This window comes from Crinia signifera, chromosome 1, assembly GCF_055691185.1.
Source record: "Crinia signifera chromosome 1, ASM5569118v1, whole genome shotgun sequence".
In the NCBI taxonomy this organism is placed as follows: domain Eukaryota; kingdom Metazoa; phylum Chordata; class Amphibia; order Anura; family Myobatrachidae; genus Crinia; species Crinia signifera.
The window spans coordinates 233,223,428-233,247,653 of NC_139217.1; the positions used below are offsets into that span (position 1 = coordinate 233,223,428).

General features: G+C 43.2%; 1 protein-coding gene across 1 annotated transcript in view; it reads left to right on the plus strand.

The window, feature by feature from the left end:
• The first annotated feature begins 2,741 nt into the window (after window positions 1-2,741).
• Window positions 2,742-24,226, plus strand: part of HSH2D (hematopoietic SH2 domain containing) — a 52,077-nt gene continuing 30,592 nt past the window's right edge. Inside the window, exon 1 of the mRNA XM_083158259.1 lies at window positions 2,742-2,965. The gene's annotated coding sequence lies outside the window, so the exon portion shown is untranslated. The remainder of the gene's footprint in view (window positions 2,966-24,226) is intronic.

The window sequence follows — 24,226 nt, forward strand, 5'->3', positions numbered from 1 at the left end:
TGGCCTTAATGCCCAACTTCTCGACTCTAATTCTTCCTACCCAAGATCTTTTCATTTTCTTTGCTGCTGCAGCCACAGTACTGGAGGGGTTCTTCCTGTAAAGCTTCTTGATCTCCTCCATGTTTCTTTGGGTCGCTAGCTTTGGTGTACGACCGGGATTATTTTTTAAACTTATTTCATTGGAAAGTTGGATCTTTTTGATATACCTGTGGATAGTTGCTTTTTTGAAATTCTCTTTTTTGAAATGCTGCCAGGTCACATTCGAGTCTTTGTTTGCCACAGTATTATAAAACTGTAAAACACCTTCCGCAAGTCCTTCATTTTGACGTCGGTTCATTTGAGAACGCTGCATTCCAGGAATAAAATATAAATAATAAATACTAAGTAGATAGTGGAGAATTCAATTAACAAAAACACATTTGTTTAAACTTACACTGGAAACGTTATATATATGACATTTTACCCCAGTCCCAGTTAATAGTAGCACTGCCTTAATACAAATTGCTAAACTGGGAGATCTTAAACATATGAACAGTGGTGGCTCCTACCTCTTTCAGGGAGGGGGGCTTCCTCTGGCTGCTGCTGCCGCTGCTTCGGCAGCAGCCCATAGAAGTAATCATGGAAGAGCAATGTGCCCAAAGGCAGCTGCCTAAACTGCCTAATGGTGGCACTGTCCCTGCTCACAGCAGTGTTCGGCTTCTACTAATGTCATAAGCAGCCAGTCCCCTCTCCTTATGCCAGAGATCTGCCTGGTGACTACCCAAAAGCAGGGATAGTAGCACCAGCGTTTTCACAGCCTGTCTGGCCTTTACACCATATGAGTTTCTAGTTTCCCCAGTAATAAAGACTTTTTATTTTATTTTTTTAGATTAAAACACTAAACTGACCTACACAACCCAGAGTACAAAATAGACCCACTGCTTGTCAGACTCTCCTGGTCACTCACTGATTCTCTCCATCACCGACTCTGTCACCCACTCTTTCCCTCTGTCTCCCACTCCCTGTGACACCCTGCTTTTCACACATTGCCTCTCTTCATCACCCACTGCCTCTCTGTCACCCAGTGCTTCTCTTTTTTGCTCACTCCATGTCACCCACTGTTTGTCTCCATCACCTACTCCATGTCACATTCTGCTTGTCACCAATTGCTTCTCTACTTTATCCATTGCCTCATTCTGCTTGTCACCAATTGCTTCTCTACATTATCCATTGCCTGTCACCATCTCCCTTTTACCAACTGTCTCTTGGTCACCTACACTGTGTAAGACAATGCCTCTCTCCGTCATCCACTGCCTATCACCAGTGCATCTCTTTCACCCATTCCCTTAAGGTGCATACACACGGGCATTTATCGCTGGCAATATGGTCGCTGAGCGACCATATTGGCAGCGATTGGAGTGTGCACCGGCGATAAATCGCCGGGTGCACGCTACCATTTTTAGCCTTCTTAAGATCGCTGGTCACAGGAGCTTGCTCCTGCGACCAGCTAATTCCCTCTGTGGCTCCCCCGGCAGGAGACAAAGGAGACACTGAGCAATATATTGCCCCCGTGTGTACACAGCTTTACACTTCATCACACACTGCTTCTCTGTCTCACCCATTGATTTTCACCAACTGCTTCTCTCTTTAATCCACTCCTCCCACCGTGCCGGTCAGCCATGGCTTCTCTGCATCGCCCACTGCCTGTCACCCTCTCCCTGTCTCCCACTTCCTCTGTCACCCTCTCCTGCTCAGCATAACTGGGTGCTTAAGTGTAGATTAGAGCCAAATTACAGTTCTTGTGGTAAAATGAAGATTGTAGAGCTGAGAATGGGAACTGTGACAGTATAAATATTGGTTTATTTAAAGACTAGTGGCATTTCCAGAGCATAGTTGCCTACCCTCCTGCATTCTGCAGGAGTCTCCCTGAAATAGCAGCAATCTTCGTCTCTCCCTTATTAGTCTAGCAATCTCCCTCATTTCACCTAGCCCACATTACACTGTTACATTTTTGGGGATAAAAGTAATGAGAGATAGATAAATTTAAATTGAATCATCAGCACCATTTCCTAGCACTTTCCCAAGTACAGTATCTCTTACTAACTTTGGGGCTCATCTACTTATGGATTTATGACATTTTAAAAGATTACTCTCAGATGTAGCAGTACACACCTACACTTCTAGGTACCATGTTCACAATCTCTTTTCTCAATCCCTCAATATATGGAACTAGACACGCCCTTTGGGTGGAGCATGACACGCCCCCTCAATGGGGCTCTTTGAAAAATTATATTTCCAACTATAATCTCCCTAAAACTAGTTTTGAAAAGTAGGTAAGTATGCCAGAGATACAACATTTCAATGAAAATATTTAACATCTACCATTGTCATTGAAAATTGTGAAAGTTGCTGATTTGGTTATCTCTTCTCTTGGCAGTTATATTAAACTAGTAATCCCGCTTGAAGCAAATGCTTGAAAAACTAGTAAGGCAGCTACTTGTACATGATTGCCTCTGTGAGAGAAAGAGATGTAGTTTGACTTGCTGCCAGCAGATGGCAGTGTTACACTACTAGACATTTATATATATATATATAGAGAGAGAGAGCTATATATAGATAAATGATTTTCAGAAAGATTAATTCATGTATACATGAGCAAAGCTGTCTGGATGTTCCTAAATGGAAGTCATGAAACTGGCATGTTGTAACATGTACATAACAATTAGCTACAGTACTTTATGCTCAGGGTTCACCTGTAATTTGGAAGAAATGTTACTTCCTGATGAAGCAAAGCCTTGGAACGGTACACAGCAGTGACTCGGCTGCAGCACCCAGCTTTCTTCCTGCTCCACCTGTTTTTTCAGTGCATCATCGCTCAGGATGGAAAGAGGTGGGGCCTTCTCCCCTTCCAGGTACTAGAACAGAAACCTTCTCATTCACCTGGCAGAGACCTTGGCAGGACGTAACAGCACGCACTTCTAGCAAGGTAAAACTAGGTTTCTTTAACAATGAGTACTTTTATTTCTACATCAGTTGTATGTACAGTAAAAATACTACATAATACATGTCTAATCGGTGATCTCTGATGGCATAAAGTATAAAGGGTTATTTCTCAGGTCATACCTTCTGTGTACATTGTGTATTGTGTATTACAAAGAATTAGAAATTATGACATTTTTTGTGTCTTTATATTTTGTTTCAATTTTTGTGACCTATAATATTTTTTTTATAATACACAGTGAAAGATACTACGTGTGATTTGTTATAGTTAGGATGACCACATATATACGTAGATAATGTATGTTTGCATCTGTTAAGGATATACATGAGAGGAATAAGCAGAGAACATGTAACACAGGAGTGTGACACTTGGCTGTGACATCATAACCTCCTGCCACACTCCCAGCAGAGCAATGGAATTAAGGAGCAGCAGCTTCACATGCAAGCAGCCCCTGTCTAGACCTTCATATCAGTAGCTGGCAAACCATGCATGGGTGCCCTGGGGGCATTAAAAAAATGGATGAGTCATATGCAGCGTATTCAGTATTTTAGACCCTCCCGAATCATTGGCTAAGAACATCCAATGGTATTGATGGTCCTAATGTTGCTGTAATAATAATGTTGCTGTTATTATTTAGTTTATATTTAATATATTTTGCAATGCAGAACCAGTACATGAAAATACAACCAGTGGTTCTCAAGCTCGGTCCTCAAGTGCCCCAACAGCGCACGTTTTCCATGTCTCCACATAGAATAACAGGTGAAATAATTAGCTCCACCTGTGAATTTTTTTGAATGTGTCAGTGAATAATGAGTGCACCTGCCAGGTGTCCTGGAAAACATGCACTGTTTGGGGTACTTAAGGACAGAGGTTGAGAACCACTGCACTAAATCAACAAATGTACACAACACTGCCTGCTAAGACTTTTTTTATTTAGCAATTCATGCAAATTCAGCCATTTTCTTTCATTCACATTAGAATTGGACATTCTTTGATACAAATATCTGCTTCTTAGTACAATGAGATCAGGCAGATAACTAATGTTCCGAGGAAGAGCTGAACTGAAGTCCATTTGTGCAATGAATCTTGCATGTTTTCTTACTGCATATGCTCCAGAACAAAGTAATGCACAACTTGGGAACATCTGCGCTTATGCCTATGATTGGATGTCAACAGGGCATTTGCACATAGGCATGTTGACAGAATTGCAGGATATGCACAATTGCGTGTGCACAATTTTACTTGTGTTTCGATATATTTATTGCACCAGGGATTGGTGCAAGTGCTTATAATAAGGAGGACACAATCAAGCATAGCAGAGGGTAAGGGCTACATGGTATATATTTAAATCATAGGCATCCTGGATGAAAGGGATATTTTAGCAAGCCTACAGTTTATAAATGCATTTATTTCTATACATGCAATATGCATACCTCCCAACATGACCCTCTCCAGGAGGGACACATTGCTCTGTTCCTGCACTTTCCTCTTAATGTATGATTGCCATCACCTGTTTCACACAGGTTAATTGATAAGAAAGGTGCTTCATCACGGGTAATGGCCATCATAAATTAAGGAAAAGCCAAGAAACAGAGCAATGTGTCCCTCCTGGAGAGGGTCATGTTGGGAGGTATGAATATGGGAGAAATTGCTGATGACTTATGTTCAAGTCTGTATCACCTTTAATGCTTATTGAAGTCCATTATGTTCATAGCGTCCAGTCCACCTGTACATGATTATTCCTTTGAGTTTTTTAAATATTTTGTTTCAATTTGGCATGGCGTGATGTATATTGAGTGAGCTTCTACTTTACAATCAACAAACTCTACACATCAGATCCACCTAGCATAGAGTGTAATTAGTAATGTTTGGGCCTTCAAATTGTTAGAGGGCCCTTTATAGGTGCCTTATGTCTATTCCCTTGTCGATTGCTATCTGAGACATGATTGATTATGACATGTTTAAAACTAGACGTATTGGGATTGTATTCAGATAAATGTGTGGCCAGGGGTTGTTCTGAGCTTTTGCCATGAGTGCAGCTAGCAGATGTCATAAATGATGAGTTGGATGGTATCGGGTGGTGCGGAGGAATGACCAGAGGAAAAGGAGGATGAAGGTTTAAACCGGGCTGGTTTAATAAACAAACTCATACAAAACAGGATTCTAATACATCTTAGAATATGAAACACAAATATCTTATCTTCAGCAAACAAACTAAAAATGTCCTTGCGACTTGCAACCTGAAATGCGAAAAGTAGCTGGCCAAACACAAATAGCTTATATTCAGAAAACAGAACGAGCAATGTCCTTGTGACTTGTTGGTAATTAAATGAAAACTTGTAAATGAAAGTTTAACTGGAGAGGATTTCCCGGGTGCGGTGAATACTGGAGATTACGGGAGAAGTTGATATGGAGGATTTAAAGATTGTGAACTGGAGGAATTTGGGACCTGAATGGTGTACCGTTGGCGTCCCAGGAGTTCCAAGGTAGAGGCGTCTGCCAGAAGAGGACTGTGGAGTCAGCAGAAGAGGATGAGAACCGACAAAGCTTGGAAGACTGGCTAGGCACAGTTAGTACAGGCACTATAACAGCTTGGGAACACAGATGTTGCATGGCCAAGAAACACTTTGTAGTAGTAGTAGTAGTACGTTTATTAATAAGGTGCCGCAAAGTGTCCGCAGCGCCGTACATAGCAAACAAAAAACAAATTACAAGGTAACGTACAGGGTGTGTGGAAAAATACAGTATAAATAGGGGTATAGCTGGTAGAACTAAAATCAGCATCAGTTCAGAAGTAGGTGTCAAAATTGTCAAGGAGACTGAAGATGAAGTAGAGGAAGGGAAGAACAGGACAGGAGCACAGGTGAGGTAAAGAGGTAGGGTGAGTACGTGAGGAAGGAGGACCCTACTCATAAGAGTTAACATACTAAAAATAGGTGGGTGGACGAACGAAAAACAATAGGATAAGTAGGAACGGAGGCAGGATAGGATCAAAAGAGGTTAGGAGGAGGGATAGGCTTGTCGAAAAAAGTGGGTTTTGAGGGAGCGCTTGAAGGAGGTAAGGGAATCCGAAAGCCTGATGGGTGGCGGGAGGTTGTTCCAGTGCAGGGGGGCAGCGCGAGAGAAGTCTTGGACACGGGAGTGGGAGGAGGTGATTAGGTGAGAGGTCAGTCGGCGGTCAGCGAAGGGGACGGGAGGGAGTGTGGATAGAGATCAGTGAAGAGAGGTAAGGAGCGGTGGAGGAGGAGAGAGCCTTGTAGGTGGTGGTGAGGAGTTTAAAGAGAACTCGGAAAGGAATGGGGAGCCAGTGAAGAGATAGACAGAGGGGGGAGGTGGAGGTAGAGCGGCGGGAGAGGAAGATGAGCCTAGTAGCAGCGTTAAGAATGGATTGGAGAGGTGCGAGGCGGGTGAGAGGTAGACCAGAGAGAAGGATGTTGCAGTAGTCAAGGCGGGAGATGACGAGAGTGAATGAGAGTTTTGGTCGCGTCAGTGGAGAGGAATGGTCTGATGCGTGAGATGTTGCGTAGGTAAAAGCGGCAAGACTGTGAGAGAGCACGAATGTGGGGGGTGAAAGAGAGGGAGGAGTCAATGATGACACCGAGGCATCGCGTTTGGTCGGTGGACGTGATCTTGGTTTCACCAGATGGCCCTAGGCAGATCCCCCTTATAGCAGGAGGGCGGCTGCCATTGGCCACTGGGTCAGAAATAGAGGAGGGAACCCACGCCTGGCCAATTGCACATTTGCCCACAACAAAGATGGCGGCGCCAAACAGACACCAGCCTGCCTACCGGACCATGCAGCCCCCTCACAGAGCCCCGCCAGCAGTCTCCCTCCTGGCAGCAGCCCTCAGCGCTGGACCCTGCCGGACACGCTCTAGCCGCCAGCGGACGTGTGCAGGTGAGTACAGTGCCTGCCGCATCCCACCGGCAGTACGTGTGACAGTACCCCCTCCTTTCTGGGTGGCCTCGGACACTTATGAGGATTGTTGCGGAAGAACAACTTGACGAGTTTAGGGGCATGCAGATCAGACTCCTTCACCCAGGAATTCTCCTCAGGACCATAGCCAAACCACTCGACCAGGAACTGAAGATGAGAGTTACGACAACGACAGTCTTAAATACGTTTAACTTCGAATTCGGAGTCTTTCTCTGTGTTGACTGCTGGAGGTCTGGGAATTCAGTTTTGATACATGTTCAATTTTAGCGGTTTTAATAAAGAAATATGGAAAGCATTTGAAATCCTCATAGAAGAAGGTAGTTTTAATCAATAGGCCACAGGGTTGATAACTTGAATTATAGGATAAGGTCCAATGACGCGTGGAGCTAGCTTCATAGATGGAAGACGAAGATTTCGGGTTGATAACCACACTTGATCCCCAACTTTTAAACTGGGCACAGCTCTCCTTTTCCTGACTGGAAATCTTTTATAACGGACAGAGGCTTTGAGAAGAGACTCATGAACTTTAGTCCAGATCTTGTTCAATACATTTTATTCAAATAAACTTTTGACATACAATTTACAAAATGCAAGAGTTTCAAGAAATACGTACAGTATAATAGTACATAAAAAGCAAAACAAGACAATCTCCTTCCAATTTATGCAAAGAACACTTTGGGCCTTATTCGAGTTCACTCTTTCTGACAAAATCCTTCTTAGATGGACAAAACCATGTGCACTGCAGGTGGGCAGATGTAACATGTGCAGATAGAAATAGATTTGGTGATGTTTTGGTGATTCTTTGCAGGGTAAATACTGGCTGCTTTATTTTAACACTGCAATATAGATCTCACTTTGAAGTAAAACCCCACCCAAATCTAATTAGATCTGCACAAGTTACATCTGCCTCCCTGCAGTGCACATGGTTTTGTCCATCTAAGAAGGATTTTGTCTGAAAGAGTGAACTCGAATAAGGCCCTTTGTCTCATTCAAGATCTTGGGCAATTTGCATGGCGTTTTCTACTCTTAACTCAAACTTAATTGCTAATCTAAAGATGAGATATCATATAAGTGTAGTACTAAACTACAGTATATATTTTGAGACACGTTTCTAAAACTTTTGAAAGTGCTACAAACATATTTACTCTTACATAAACAATTTAAGATATTAGAATGAATAATAGAAATGCAAAAAGAAAAAAGAAAATATACAAAAATAAAAGGTACTTGTGTACTAGCACGGCGCCCATCGCATCGCAGACCATATCGCATGCGATGCGACGCGATATCGGCCGATGTTGTACAATGGCATACAATTTTAAAATTGTATGCCATTGTATATGGCATACAATGCCATACAATGCGATGCGATTATAAATTGTATAAGCACCCTAATGGGTGCTTACAATGGTTAAATGCACTCCCACGTCACCCCCAAGTATAAACGTGAACCCGAAGCGTGGCGAGCACAGCGGTACACGTCCTATGACCTTTTCATACCCTCACTATCCACGATGGCGTGGACTTGAGAATAGAAAGTGTGGTGAGCCCGAATCGTGGCGAGGGGACGCGGATACCTTCACAGCTATACGCGTCCCCTCGTGGGCTTCACAGGTATCCGCTGCGCTCACCACGCTTCGAGCTCGGTGGCTCGCTGCACTCGACACACTTTCTATTCTCAACTCCACACCGACGTGGATAGTGGGGGTATGAAAAGGTCGTAGGACGCGTACCGCCGCCCCTCGTGGGCTCGCTGCGCTCGCCACGCTTCGGATTCACGTTTATACTTGGGGGGTGGCGTGGGGGTGCATTTAAGCATTGTAAGAACCCCTTAGGGAACTTAAAAGCACCTATTAGGGAGCTTATACAATTTAATATCGAATATGAGTTAAAATCGCGTCGCATCGCATGCCATAGGGTGTATGGCATGCGATGCGATTGGATTAAAAAATCAGGCGACTAATAATCGGGGAACCATGCTAATACACAAGTACCAAATAAAAAATAAAAAAAACAACAACAATAATTGCCCGGGGTAATTAATAGCGAAAAAGGTAGTTAAATAATATATATTTTTAAAGAATTACCATGGAAGAGGTCACAATTAAAATTCAGAAAACATACTTTTCAAGTTGGTCAAATTTTTTTCTGCCATTTAGAGATTGTGTAAAAACAAACCAAGGATTCCATATTTGAATAAATTTTATGGATCTGTTCTGCAGAAATGCTGTTATCTTCTCCATTGAAGCCACAAACCAAATCTTATTTATCACTGTTTGAGCAGAAGGGGGGTCCAAGTTTTTCCAGTGTGATGCAACTAGACATCTTGCGGCACTTAATATCCGGCTTGCTAATTTTTCCGTAAGAGGATCTAGGGAAGTTATAGGATGCCCTAACAGGAAGGACCATGGATCCATATTTACATTAGTTAGTAACATTTTACTCAATAAATTTGCTGCTTCTTTCCAATAAGCTGTAATTTTAGGACAAGTCCACCATACGTGTAAAAAAGTGCCCAATTCTCCACACCCTCTCCAGCATAAGGGAGATGTAGAGCTATAAATTCTATTTAGTCTTACTGGTACCAAGTACCAGCGATAGTAAATTTTATATGCATTCTCCTTAATCAGAGTAGAGATTGAATTTTTAGATAATCTCTCGCAAATTAGGGACCATGAGTTTTCATCCGGGGGATCTCCCAAATCTATCTCCCGTTGACGTTCAAAATTGGGAGCGGGGGGTTCTGATGAATGTAAAATTAAATTATATAATGATGAGATCATTCCCTTCATGAGGGGATCATCCAAACAGAGTCGTTCCAATGGAGATTTTAGAGTTTGGGTGGGGAAGTGAAGGGAATCTACAAAGTGCTTTATTTGTAGGTATGTGAAGGCATTCAGTTCTGGGAAAGAAGATTTCTCTTGCAGATCACCTAAACTCATACATTGTCCCCCCCCCCCCTTGGAGAACATCTGCAAATATTATTCCTTTGGTAATCCACTTTGCTGTTATAGCTGTTGTCTGCCCCTCTACAAGATAATTATTTTTCCATAGTAGGGTAAGGGGAGATGGAACAGACAGTAATATATATTTTCTAATCCCCTGATTCCATATTGAACAGGTGAAATTAATTACAGGGTTGCTAGTGACCTCAGGAGGTCGACTTTTCGAGGGAAGCATTAATACGAGTGGGAGCGAAACCATTCCACTGGAAGTAACCTCAAGCTCGATCCATTCTGGGCCGAAAGTAGACGCAAACCAGACCACCGCCTGGCTCAGATTGTAGCCAAATAATATAATTTAATATCTGGAAACCCTCGACCACCACTGGAGGTTTCCTTACGTAAAGTCAAAAAACTAATTCTGGGATTTTTCCCCTTCGAGACAAATTTTAAAAACTAATTATGAAGCTGGGAGAGAATCTGTCTAGGAACATTAACTGGGAGTGTTTGAAATAGATAGAGAAGGCGTGGTAAAATGTTCATTTTAAGAGCGACTATTCTACCAAACCAGTATATATAATATGATTGCCATATGTTTAAATCCTTTTTAATAGCAGAGATAATTTTTGGAAAACTGGCACTATACAGTGAGTTATAATTACTAGTAATGTAAACTCCAAGGTATTTTATCTGTCTTCCATGCAAAGTTATGTTTAGCTTTTAGAGAATGCAAAAGTTCATGAGACATGTGAAAAGGTAGAGCCTCAGTCTTCGTATGATTGATCTTGTAACCAGATAAATTACCATATGATTTAAGAATATTAAATAAATTAGGGAGTGATGTTTGAGGTGAAGATAAGGTAAGTACAGGGCCGGCGCCACCACTAGGCAGCTCTAGGCATTTGCCTAGGGCGCCATCCACTGGAGGGCGGTACTGAGCTGGCGAGGAGACCAGGAAGAAAGCTGCAGCAACATGCGGGACACCCAGCCAGGAATTCAATCAAGCAGGGAGCAGCCAGGTAAGTCCGTACGCCCCCGCCTCCCCCCCCCCTCCCTGCCTGGAGCCTGCCAGTGGATTATGATCAGCGCCCCCCCCCCCCCAGCTAGACAGCGGTAATCCGCGGAAGGAGTCCGCTGCCCCCTCCTGCTGCTTAGCCGCCGAGAGCCCCTGCCCGCACATCCGTCAGCCTCAACTCCACCTGCCCGCCCGCCAGGGGGGCTGGGCAGCGGGCACCACCACGGACTACCGCGCCGCAATCCCCCCCCCCCGCTGGGTGTCCCGTACGTGTCAGCTGCTTGCTTCCTGGTCTCCCCTCTGAAAGTTAAATTGTTTGAAGTATTTCTTCTTCAGTAATAGCTGTGCCAAGGGATTTAGTAGTTTCTAGAGACAGGTGCGGGAGTTTACATTTGGTTAAAAATTGTTGTATCGAAAATGTAATCGAGGGAGAATGTTTTTCAGAATTATTATACAAATTGGAGTAAAATTACAGAAATTCCTCTTTAATGTGTTTTGGATTATAAACCTGTTTGCCCAATGATGATTTAATAGAGAGAATATTATTATGTGAAAGTTTTGATCGCAGCTTAGAAGCTTAGAGACGATCTGCTTTATCACCTTTCTCATAATAAGTTTGGTTAAGCCATTTTAGTGAGTTTTCCGCTTGGTGAGTGAGAAGGAGGTTACGTTTTTCTGTAAGCGGGATAGGTCCTCTGCTAGACCCGAGGATTTATGTTTTTCATCTAGAATTTTTAGTTGTTCCGATAGTGTACGAATTTGTTGTGTTATAGTTTTTTTAGCATGCACAGAGATACTTATCAAATGTCCCCGAATCACCGCTTTATGGGCATCCCATAGCAACATAGGGTTTGTCTCTGGTAAATTATTTAGAATGAAATAATCTCGCATTTTATCAAATATGAAAGATTTGCTTAGTGGATTAAGGAGTATCCGGTCATTTAATCGCCACTGCCCAGGGCCCATTTTCATCCCAACGTCTTGAATATCTACACTTACTGGGCCATGGTCTGACCAGGTCCGAGGCATTATGGACACATCAACAATGGACTGAGTTAATTCAGGGCTGAAAAATATCATGTCCAATCTAGTGTAGACCCTGTGCAATGGCGAGAAGAATGTATAGTCTCTTGCTGAAGATTCTTTAATTCTCCAGGTGTCAAATAATAGTTGGTGGGAAAGAAGGTTAATCCGAGCCGACGTGGCCCTTGAAGAAATTTTCTGAACCGATTTTTGTATTGGGTTAGATCTATCTAGGTGTTCATCTATAACAGTATTAAAGTCCCCTGCTAGAATCACATTCCCTTTACGATGTATTGATATATGACCATCTAAAGAATTAAAGAAGCGAGATGGATTTTGGTTAGGTGCATAAATGTTGATTAGAGTATAAGGTGTATTATGAATTAAACCCTCTAGAATATAAAATCTCCCTTCAGAATCCCTAATGATATTAGAATGTGCAAATTTTATATGAGCCGCAATTAGTACAGCCACCCCTTTTTTTTTTTACGCTGAGGATCACAAGCATGGAAAACACTAGGGTAGCGTCTACTCCTAAGTTTTGGATGATGAGTTCCCGAGAAATGGGTTTCCTGCAAAAATACAATATCCCCTTTACTTTGCTTAAGGCTTACAAATAATATTGACCTCTTTTGCGGACTATTAAGTCCTCCAACATTTAGAGACACTATTTTGAGTACCATGGTAACATATAGGTATTAAATAGCATTAACAAAAATACAATTGCTAAGGTTTTTGCATAATGTGGCAGAATTAGAAAGCTGCCTCCCGGGCAACGGGTATTTTTACAGGTAATATTGAAGTACACAGACACGCAAACAAAAAAAAAAAAACGAAGGAAAGGGGAGGGAGGACAGGAACAGAATTTAACTCTGTTCCACATATCGGACCCAGGGGTAAGAGTGGCTAAATAGCCAAATTTGTCCGATGCCGGTCCTAATGACCGTTTAGGGGTTAGCCTCCGGTGTGCCCAAGTCATCTACGGACTTGAGAAACAGAAATAAAGGGACCAAATATACGAAGATCCCAGGCACACAATCCAGTCTACTTTGTATATAGCTCTTATTTAACTAATATTTACTTTTTATCAAATATTCTTTGAACTGAACCGAATATAAATTAAACATTCCAAACATTTCAAATTAGGATATTACATCTACTCGAAGTTACTAAACTAGACCGATTACGAATTATATTGTGTCTTAACCAAAATAACTATCACTTAATGCATTCATACATTTATAATAGCCATATGTAATACAGCTTAAAATGCCATTGGACTCTGACTATAATTGCCAACTTATTCCATCAGATATACAACTACAATTACACAAACGTGTTGGGGTAGTATAAAAAAGTACTCTAACTTATTTTTGCTATGCTGTAGCTGAAATATTTACTAACAATATGAATTTATTAAGAAGATCAGGTTATGATTGTAGAAGTTGAGCCCACAGTCTGCCACTCCTCTCTCGGGGGGGGGGGGGGGGGGGGGGCGATTTTTGATTTGGTGTAGTTGTGGGCAACTTGAGTTGATCTCGGACAGGGTAGTTTCAACGAGTGAAGGATCCCCAAGGCTTCGTCTGGAGATCTTGCAGATAGGATTTTATCTTCCGATCTAACTTGTAGTGCAAATGGAAAGCCCCATCTATATCTAATCTGGTGATCCCTAAGAATTTTAGTAATATCACTCACTCTTTTCTTTTTGCCAGTGTAATTGGTGATAAGTCCAGGAAAATAAGAAGAGTTACACCCTCAAAGATGATTTGAGCAGATTTACGGGCTTGAATATAAATTTTGTCTTTTGACTGAAAGTAGTGTAATCTTAGAATGACATCCCTTGGTTGGGAGGGGTTTTGAGATCGAGGTTGAAGAGCTCGGTGAGCACGATCTAGAATTAGCTTTTCATCTGGAATGGAGGGGGCTAGAAATCGGAAGAGACGGAGAAGATAGTTTTCTAAATGGGGTGCCTCAACTGACTCTGGCATATTCCTGATGCGGAAGTTGTTCCTTCTTCCACGATTGTCCAGATCCTCTTGTTTATCAGATAGAAGGAGAATGTCATGACGCATTTCAATACCACTTTGTTCTGACATCTGTTGGTAACTAGCGATCTCGTCGTGTTTCTTCTCTAGTGCATTCACCCGGGTGCCCAAGTCATCTATAGTAATTTTAAGCCCTGAGACGGCATTATGAACCTCATCATGAATCATTTGGCGAAAGTTGCGTAGTTCTGATAGGATAGAAATAATGTCTGCCTTTGTCGCTGGGGATGATGATACATCCATTTCAGGAGACAGGACAGATTTTTGGGAACCAGGAACAGGGTTAATGTATGATATTAGAGACTGGGAATCTGTCTTCTTTTTCTTATTTGGCATTTGAGGAGGTATGGTCTTACAAGGTTACGAGAAATGTTTAGAAAGGCTACAGATCCTTTTAAAAGTATAACGCGCCTGGGATTAATATACAACGCTATTACATTTGGAGATAGCGACTTAACTATTAGAACTCCTGGATATGTTTTGTAAACCTATTTTGTAAGCAGAGATACCTTTGCGTAATCTCTACTATGCAGATTTGACTCTGTGGTAATTATCTCAGTTATAAACGGTAACGATTCTGTCTATGCCTAAATTGACCAGCACAGCCTTCCCGCTTTGTCTGACTGCTTCACCAATCTGCTGGAGTTGCTGCAAATACAAATAATGTTGATTCTGGAGCATTTGGCAAGTTATTTATATTAGATATACTGTTGCAGCATGAATTTTAGTATATTTTTTATTGAATAGCACTGGCTGTGACTAAAAGGTTGTTGCAGATGTCCTGGCTGATGTTAATTACAGAAATAAGGCTAGCTGTTGGATTTTGCTGCTGAGTAAGTCCAAACAGCGAATGCCTAAGCCTGTGCTAGTAAAGAGCAGCAGACTGATTACCTGAGCCACAGGGGCTATGGGCTATAACCGACAGAGTAGGGCAATGATAGTCCAGATCTTGGCAAATCGATGTAGGCAGTTGTTTACTGCTGGAAGGTTAGGAAATTCTGGAGAATTTGGATGCTTCCCGAAGACTGTGAAAAAAGGCGTAGTACCAGAGGATGTATGGTAGGAGTTGTTATGTGCATATTCTGCCCAAGGTAGAAGATCGAGCCTGGGAAGACGAAACAAAGAGACGAATGAAAGCTTTGAGATCCTGATTTACTCAATCCATTTGCCCATTAGTTTGAGGATGATATGTGGTGGAAAATTTGAGCTTGATTTGAACTGCGGTGCGCAAGGCCCTCCAGAATTTGGCTACGAATTGTACCCCCCCGGTCAGAAATGATTTATTTTGGAAGTCCATGGAGCTTGAAGATAGTATTGATGAAAAGTTGTGCCAGTTCTGAAGCGGAAGAAGAGCTTTTAATGGGAAGAAATGAACCACCATTAGAAAATCTGTCGACCAACACCCAGATGGCGATATGACCTCGTGATGGAGGTAGTTCAACGATGAAATCCATGGAAAGATGTGTCCAAGGTTCTGTGGGAAAGGGTAGTGGTAACAACATACCTGAAGGAGAAGATCTTGGTGTTTTGTGTTGGGCGCAGGTGACACAAGAGGAAATTAAGTTGACGACATTGGTACAGATTGATGGACACCAATAGGCCCGTAGTAGAAACGATATCGTCTTCTGGATGCCTGTGTGTCCGGAGAAACAAGAGGAGTGAGCCCAAGTCAATATCTTCTTTTGCAAACTGAGTGGCACGAAGGTTTTGCCAGATGGAGTTACCGGATGAGTCTCAGTTACTGCGAACACCATCGGACTCAAGATCATCTGTGGTACGGAATCAGCTTCAGAAGTCGACTCAAAAGCACGAGAGCGCATCTGTCTTGCCATTTGAAGACCCTGGACGATATTTGATCTGGAAGTCAAAATGTTTGAGAAACATTGCCCATCGGTAACGAATACACTGTTATTGACGGAGGAAAGCAAGATTCTTGTGATCGGAGTACACTAAGATCTTATGATGGGCACCCGCTAACAAATATCGCCACTCTTCAAAGGCCATCTTAATTGCCAATAATTCCTGCTCTCCTATAGGATTATTCTTTTCGGCTGGTAGAAATTTTTTGGAGTAATAAGCACAGGGATGAAGTTCATGGTCCTCTCCTTTTTGGGATAGAATTACTCCTATACCCTCAGAAGAAGCATCTACTTCTAGAATAAACTGCTTGTTAACATCGGGTTGAAGGAGAATTGGAGCAAATATAAAGGTTTGTTTAGGAGCTCAAATGCTCGAGTGGCCTCGGATGGCAATCAAGAAGGATCCGCCTCTTTTCAGGTGAGTGCTGTGAGAGGTGCAGCGATGGAGGAGAAGTCTCGGATGAAACATCGATAATAGTTTGCGAATCCTAAGAATCGCTGAAGTCCCTTAAGTATAGTAGGAGCTTTCCAATCTTGAATGGCCTTTACTTTCACTGGATCCATTTAGATTCTGGAGCAAGACAGGGTTTTACCAAGGATGGAAATGGAAGACACTTCGAAGACACATTTTTCCAATTTGCAGAAGAGTTGATTTAGACGAAGATGATGAAGCACATCTCTCAAGGTTCGTCTATGGAGTTGTAGATTTGAAGAGAAGAGAAGAATATCATCCAGGTAGACCATAATTGAGTCGTAAAGCATGTCCCTGAAAATATCATTCACAAACTGCTGGAAGACCGCAGGAGCGATACACAGGCCCAAAGGCATCACCAAGTATTCGTAGTGGCCAATGCGGGTATCGTTCCCCTGTCGGATTCAAATTAAATTGTAGGCCCCGCGAAGGTCGAATTTAGTGAACACGTCGCCCCTTTGATTTTATCAAATAGTTCAGTAAAGAGGATAACGATTATTGATAGTAATATTGTTGAGGCCTCGATAATCTATACAGGGTCTGTATTCCCTACCACATGTACACACACACAGACATTCTTCGGTTAATTAACCTACCAGTATATTTTTGGATTGTGGGAGGAAACCGGAGTACCTGGAGGAAGCCCACACAAGCACAGGGAGAATATGCAAAGGTACTTGTGTATTATCACGGCACCCGCGAAATTGGCCGCAAATCGCATGCAAAAATCAACTCCACACCGACGTGGATAGTTGGGGTATGAACAGGTCGGAAGGACGCGTACCGCGTACACTCGCCATGCTTTGGGTTGACTTGGATAGTGGGGGTGTGCAAGGATGGAATAGCATGCAAATCATCAGGAAATCGCAGAAAATCGGCCGCTAAATCGCATCGCAGATCAAATCGGTCGCTAAATCGTATGCTATTTAGATGAAATTGGGCGCTGTGATAATACACAAGTACCTATACAAACTCCATACAATTAGAGCCATGGTGGGAATCAAATCCATGACCTCATTGCTGTGACTTAGTAATGCTAACCATTACACCATTCATGCTGCCATTTAAAGCAACATTCAATAAAAAATTGGTTAACCTATAGACCTTTATCCTTACAGTAATTATGGCACTTCCACGTGGCATCACTATTGGGGTGTGGAGGGAGTGACACTAAAATGCTGATTTTACTGCAGTGACAGGAGCCAGTGACAGGAACTGCAGTATGACATTCTGAAGCACTCGGATCCTGTCACAGAGGAGGAGCTAACACTACAGACAACCCGGTCTCAGTGCATCCTGCATCTTCAGAGTGATGCAGTTGGAGATTGCCTGTGAAGCCACATCCCTTTCCTTCCTGGTCACACACATCATATTGAGTGTACGAACAACTAGGTGTCGCCAGTACAAGGGATGCCTCTGCATTAACCCTCTGATGGTAGTAGTGCAACCAATATTTTATTAACCTTTTGAGTGCCCACATCTGTGAGAGATGTTTAAAATATCTGCTAAAAATGCCAGCGCCGCTCACATTTGTTATATAAATTCAAATATCAAGTATTGTGTAAAAATAGATTAGATTTCCTATATGTATTTTCTTTGTTTACTGTCTCTTAACAATGATTTGTACCATATACCTCCGTAGCCACTGTTTGCAAAGCCTGTATGCTGTACCATCACTAGTTGCACACCCTTTGAACAACAAGCTGGCAGGGTGTGCCAGCTTTGGAAGAAAAGTGCTACATCCGGTCGAACTCATGCTTCAGTTGCCATGAAAATAATATTATTACTGCTGCCTTTGAGCAGCATGATCAAGATGGCGCCGCTGATGGCTGCCTAGGAGCTGTGCAGCTCAGCCAAATATGTTCCATGTGTGATAACTGTACTGTCTCTCTGCTTGTATTGTTACCTACCTGGCTGTTTCGGCGACCAGTGGCACCGCTGATAGCTGCCTAGGCGCTGTTCAGCTTGGCGGGTATGTGCTCCCTATGTGATAACTGTGCTGTCTCTGCTTAATGTTACCTTCCTGGCTGTTGCAGCGACCAGTGGCGCCGCTGATGGCTGCCTAGGCGCTGTGTAGCTCGGCAGGTATGTGTTCCCCACATGTAATGTCTAATGTAATGTATGTAATGCATTCACCCCCCCACCTTCATCCCTGCTTGATGCTGCACTGTAAATCCACAAAAAATTCCTAGTGTGCGCAAGCATACATGGACAATAAAGTTGATTCTGATTCTATATAAGGTAAACATTACAGGCCATTATGATGAATACAAATGTTTGCTTGGCAATTTTCACACCAATTTTGACAAATTAATTTGGCACTCAAAGGGCTAAGTAATTATACATAAGGAATGTCAAAGACTAACTTTGTGCGGATATTCATGCTATTTTCAGTTTGAGGATGTTTAAGTATTGTGCATGTGTCCTAATTATTACTTCACTGGGACAAATAAAGAATTTGGATGTAGGGAGTAGGCACCCCTTAGGGGTGACAGGGAGTGGATAGGCATACCTGGGCATGTTGCTGACCACAGAAGCATCTACTGTACGCGAAGAGCAACTTGGTTGTGTCATTGCAACTACTGTATGGCAGTGTTAGATAAAATTGTACATCAAGTTACGTACTTAGCGTAGCGTCCCTTTCAGAATCGGCCTCGTGTTCCCGCGACCAGCGTAGTCAGTCAGAAGTAGCGTAGTGTGTTCAGCTGGTCAGCGTAGGTCCCTGGCTACGTTATCAGTGTAGGCTGCCGCCATGAAACTAGACAAGTAACTAGTGTACTGTTGCCGGGAACTCCATCTCTGTCCCAAGCAACCCTGGCAAGCGTACTCAGCGCCTCTCTCACACCGCCGGCGCCAGCATGATCCCCTCTCTTTGGGGGAGAGGGGATCATGCTGTCACTGGGGGAGAGGCGCTCCATCTGTTGACACGCAGGAGCATCTCAGACGCTCCATCATGAGACGCTCCTGCGTCTGAGTAGCTATTACGGCAGGGTACAGCAACCCTGGCTACAGGGTTAGGGGTTCTGTGGCACCTTTTGAAACCCCCACTATCCACGGCAGCCCAAAGTGTGGCGAGTGACAGCATGATCCCTTCTCCACCAAACAGAGGGGATCATGCTGGCGCCGGTTGTGTGAGAGGTGCTGAGTACACTTGCTGGGGACAGAGTGCAGTTCCTGGCAACAGTACAGTAGATACTGGTGTAGTTTCACAGCGGCAGCTTACGCTGATAATGTAACTTAGGCAGCCGCCGTGAAACTACACAAGTAAGGCAGCCGTTGGGCTATGCTAATAGTGTAGCTTCAAACGTAGCGTAAGCTGCCGCCGTGAAACTAAACAAGTACCCAGGCATATCTATTGCACATAGTATACGGTAGGCACAAGTGTGCACTTTTGAGCATGATAATGACTAGTAGTAAACTACTAGGCTGTGGGAGCCAGAAAAGTTGTGTACAAGTATGTATACAGGAGAGTATATGCATTTTTTTTTTCATACAGTACATGAGCAACATACTGTACGTCCAACTGCATAAGCCCTAGGGTGTACATTCTGTATAAGACCGCATATTGTAGGTTCAGATATATTAAGGGGTGATTCTGGTGTAATCGTTCGACTGGGGGGGGGGGGATTTTTTGCAACTGCGCATAGTCGTTTATGCACATATGCAGCCGCTGTGTGCTAGTGGCCATAGTGAAAAGAATATTGCCAGGCACTCGCACACAACAGTGTGGGAGGGGGGGCATGGGCCGCGGGCCGGAGAATTTGCCCATGGGAACGCACAGCGTTTCATGGGCGTTCTTATGGTAATTCCCTGATGACGTGGGGGACGGGCATCTGACGTCCCCGCACCCAAGGCTGCGAATGGTTGTTTATGCTAAACATCCATTCGCAGCAGTGCGGGGATCACGGCATGCAAGGGGGGGCGAGCAGGGTGATGTCTGGGGGACTTGAAGGGCTGCGAAATTCTCAGCCTTGCGAGTCAACCAGAATAACCTCCTAAGTTTGTTATAAGAAGCCACAAGCCACAGACTACTGTGTTGGAATAATAATAATGATAATAATATTAATAAAAGATAAGTGGTATCTAGAAGGAAAATAGCTAGAGCCGGTAAAAAGTTGTATTGGCAAATACAAAAGACATAGTATGTAGGTATATAAATACAATTAGCTCATAGAAGTTGTGAACAAGAAATTTAGTCATACAAATAACATTTGAAGATACAAGAGGTTCTGTTATTATTGGCTTACGAAATGTTCCCATCTCACCACGTACTATACACATACCAATGCTTGTTTGTAGAGGTGGCTCCATAAGTACAGAGTGACTCACCCTCATCCACCTGAGCTCATGGGAGAGAACCTGAACGGACAGCATTTCATTAAAAACCAGGAAATAAAATAAAAAACAGCACTTGATGACAATGGAATATATTAGAGAGATCACACATAACTCAATAAGCCTAGTAGAACAAAACATTATAAAAGTAATACTGAAATGTTTAACAGAAATACATTTAAAGACTTCAAAAGATTTTAGTGTGTCACCTTTGTACACACATACAATGCTATACAAAAATAGTTCCAGCAATTAAACATTCACACTTGCATTATTGAACTTGGTAGTAGCAGAGTTCACCATTTGTTTTCTACTACACATGAACACGGGTAGTAAGTGCATGTGTGACCTCTACCCAAAGGAGAATGTACTACTGTAAAAGCAGTGACTACCTAAAAGGGCATACACATACCTCCCAACTGTCCCAATTTTTGCGGGAATGACCCGGTTTTTTTTTTTGGGGGGGGTGTGTTCCTGCATCCCAACCGGGGCCTTCAGTGTCATGCGGTGGGGCAGTTGGGAGTCCCTCCTGTCACCCGCTGCCTGCAGGCAGAGGGGCTGGCCATGCCATCCCAGCGGCAAAACGTTCCCAAATTTCGGGAGCGTGCCTATGGAGCCCAAAATGGTATTTCCTTACTTTATTCTAATGTTGGGAGGTATGCATACACACTGGGCGATTTCAGACCCATTTCTAAGCGATCTGACTAGATCGCTTAGAAATGGAGCACTGATTGCTCCATGTGTATGTCCTGCACTGCAATGATGGCAATGCGTGGTCCCATACTCTGTCAGAGCGGGACAGTTGTCCCCATAGATTACCCCCCCCCCCCTCCCCCTGGTGGCAGCCAAGCCCACCTGCAGTGCTCATGGTTTTGACAATTTGTATTGTGATCAGGTCTGAATTAGGCCCACAGTCAAAATCTCTCTATGAACAAAATCCGAGATGTTTATTGTGTAATTACTTGTGTTTGATTAGTATGGGTTGCTTATTACCATAAAACATAGTGGTATATTAGGTGTCCAGAATAGATTTGTACATAATTATGGCAGAAACTAATTTTGTTCATTACCTTTAAGCTACTATGGGGCTTATTCAGATCTGATCGCATGGCCACAAATTAGCAGCAGCCAGTGTTCAGGAAGATGCTGCCTCCCTAGAGTGAAATCCCACTGTGTGAATGAATGGGATCGCTGTGTGAATGGATGTCTATGGCTACAGATCTATTCTATATATTCTCTTTCTGAGATCTCTTTTGTGTATTCGATGGAAGTGGAAAAAGAGAAAGGCACCTGCAGGCAAGGTGTGCCCCGCTAAGCATTAATTGTATTGCTGGTGTTCCAACCCCTGTACAAAAGCTCTTAACCTTTGGACTTAATTCTTTATATGTTTATTAAACGTCTCTGTAACTAACATTTAATGGCTCGATAAAGATAAGGAAATGTGTCTCCATTTCTTCATTTTTTTTGTCAGTGTTAAGCACTGCCAGGGCTGCCATCAGAAATTGTAAGAAAAAACAGGCAGGGCCCGCAGGGCCCCCCTTCTGTGTCTCTAACACCTGCAATGCCTGGTGAGGCCTGTGTCTGCAGGGGTAGCAGATGATTTTCCAACAATCGAGATCCTGGTGGTCACAATGTTGACACCGATATCCCGACTGTTCAACTGCCCCACAATTGCGATCACAACCAAGAGGAGCTATTGTCCCTCCTGGGGGTCCACGATCCCCATAGAGGGAGAATAGAATCTGTGGGGAGTGAAACAAACTACCAAGCCTGCAAGGGGCATTTTTGCCCATATGTCGGCATGTCGGCATACCGGCGGCCGGGATTCCGATGTCAGGATCCCGGCAGTAGACAAATCATGCTGAACCCTTCTGCAGCACTGGCTGTACATTTCTTCAAGGGACATGTTAACTCTGTTTATGATAAATTAAACTATATAAACCCCAGTCCTGGGCTTTCTTTGTGTCTGGGCCCAGGACGAGAACAGGAGTCCCCGCAGTCCTCCATAACCGATGGTTGCCCTGAGCATTGCTACATTGTAATAATTGGTTGCAAAAACTTGTAACAATGGGCATGATTCAGACCCAATCGCCCGGCTGCTAAATGTATCTGCGATCAGGTAGCCACCACACCTGGCCAGAGTGAAAACCCACCCCTGTGCAAGCCTCTGAATGGGTGGGGAAAATTGCCAAATTAATTTCCAGCACACCGAATGATGTCCCCACTGTGTGCAGTGTCAGTGCAGCCCTGTAGAAATGGAAAATCAGACGCAATGTGTTAAATGATGGATTTGGTAAGTATATATGTATATATGTATATATATATATATCTCTCGGTCCACAGCTTAAATGGCTGCTCCCAATCAACTAGAAGGCCTGAAATGCCTGTCTAGAATCAAAATGGAAAAACTAAAATAAATAAAGAGAGCGCGCACTGTGTTGATCTATTAATTTTTACTCTATAAAAAATGATAAATATATTAAACAGTACATAATATTATAAAAATACACAATATTAAAAATGCATATGCAGATACAGATTTGTATATATAAGCATCCGACTTGCTATTAAACCTGAATATTTGAGAAAAATGCCTCTGTTCAAAAAATGGATCCTTTTGAAAGTCAATCGTAACTTTGTATAAGAAGATTGGAGTTAAATTGACACAAATGTCTTAGTTCCTATGTAAAGACATAAATATTACCCCTTGTAGTCCTCGTCCTAGTGTGATGTAATTAGACTCGTCACAGATGTCCGCTACCACCGATAGTGCTCTGATGTTGATGAGCTGGCACCGGGAGCAGACTCAGTGACCGGGCGTCCGCTCGTCTGCTACAACCAGCGTGGCCCCGAGGTGGAAAGGGGCTGGCGCTGGGAGCTGACAAGCCGCGAAGTGTGTCGCTGACAACCAGCGTGGCCCCGAGGTGGAAAGGGGCTGGCGCTGGGAGCTGACAAGCCGCGAAGTGTGCCGCTGACAACCAGCGTGGCCCCAGGTGGAGAAGGGCTGGCGCTGGGAGCTGTCAAGTCGCAGAAGGTAGATGGTAGCCCGGGCGTCCTGATGGACGGATGTACTTGGAGTAACACCTGGATCGAGGACACAAGATGCGGTGATGTAATAAGGCGGATAACAAAGTCCAATCTCGGAGGTGTAGGTGGTATTGGATCAATCAGAGGTAGTCAGGAAAGTCGGGCAATGAATCCTTGACGCGTTTCTCCGTCTGAGGGTACTGACGGTTTCATCAGAAGGTCTGGACTTACTCGTCAGTGGCAATGAAACAGGCAGATTGGGGCCAGTTGTGAATGTCACACCTTCCGTGAGGAGTGTGTGGCAGGAGGGGGGCACAATTGACAAGGGCCGCTTCACCAGTGCAAGCTGCTGCTTAAAACCTGATTTTAGTGAAAACAGGTGCCTTAAACATACAAATACAACAAATAGCAGCACTAGTCCCTATAAGTATTGGATTGACTTTACAAAACCAATATTAACTGGAAGGTAGTATTCCATTTATTGTACCACTTAATTAAAAATATCACTGAATAAAAATAAAGCAATATATATAAAATGACATGCAAAATGATTACATTTAAAATGAATAAATGAAGAAAAAAATTTCTTTT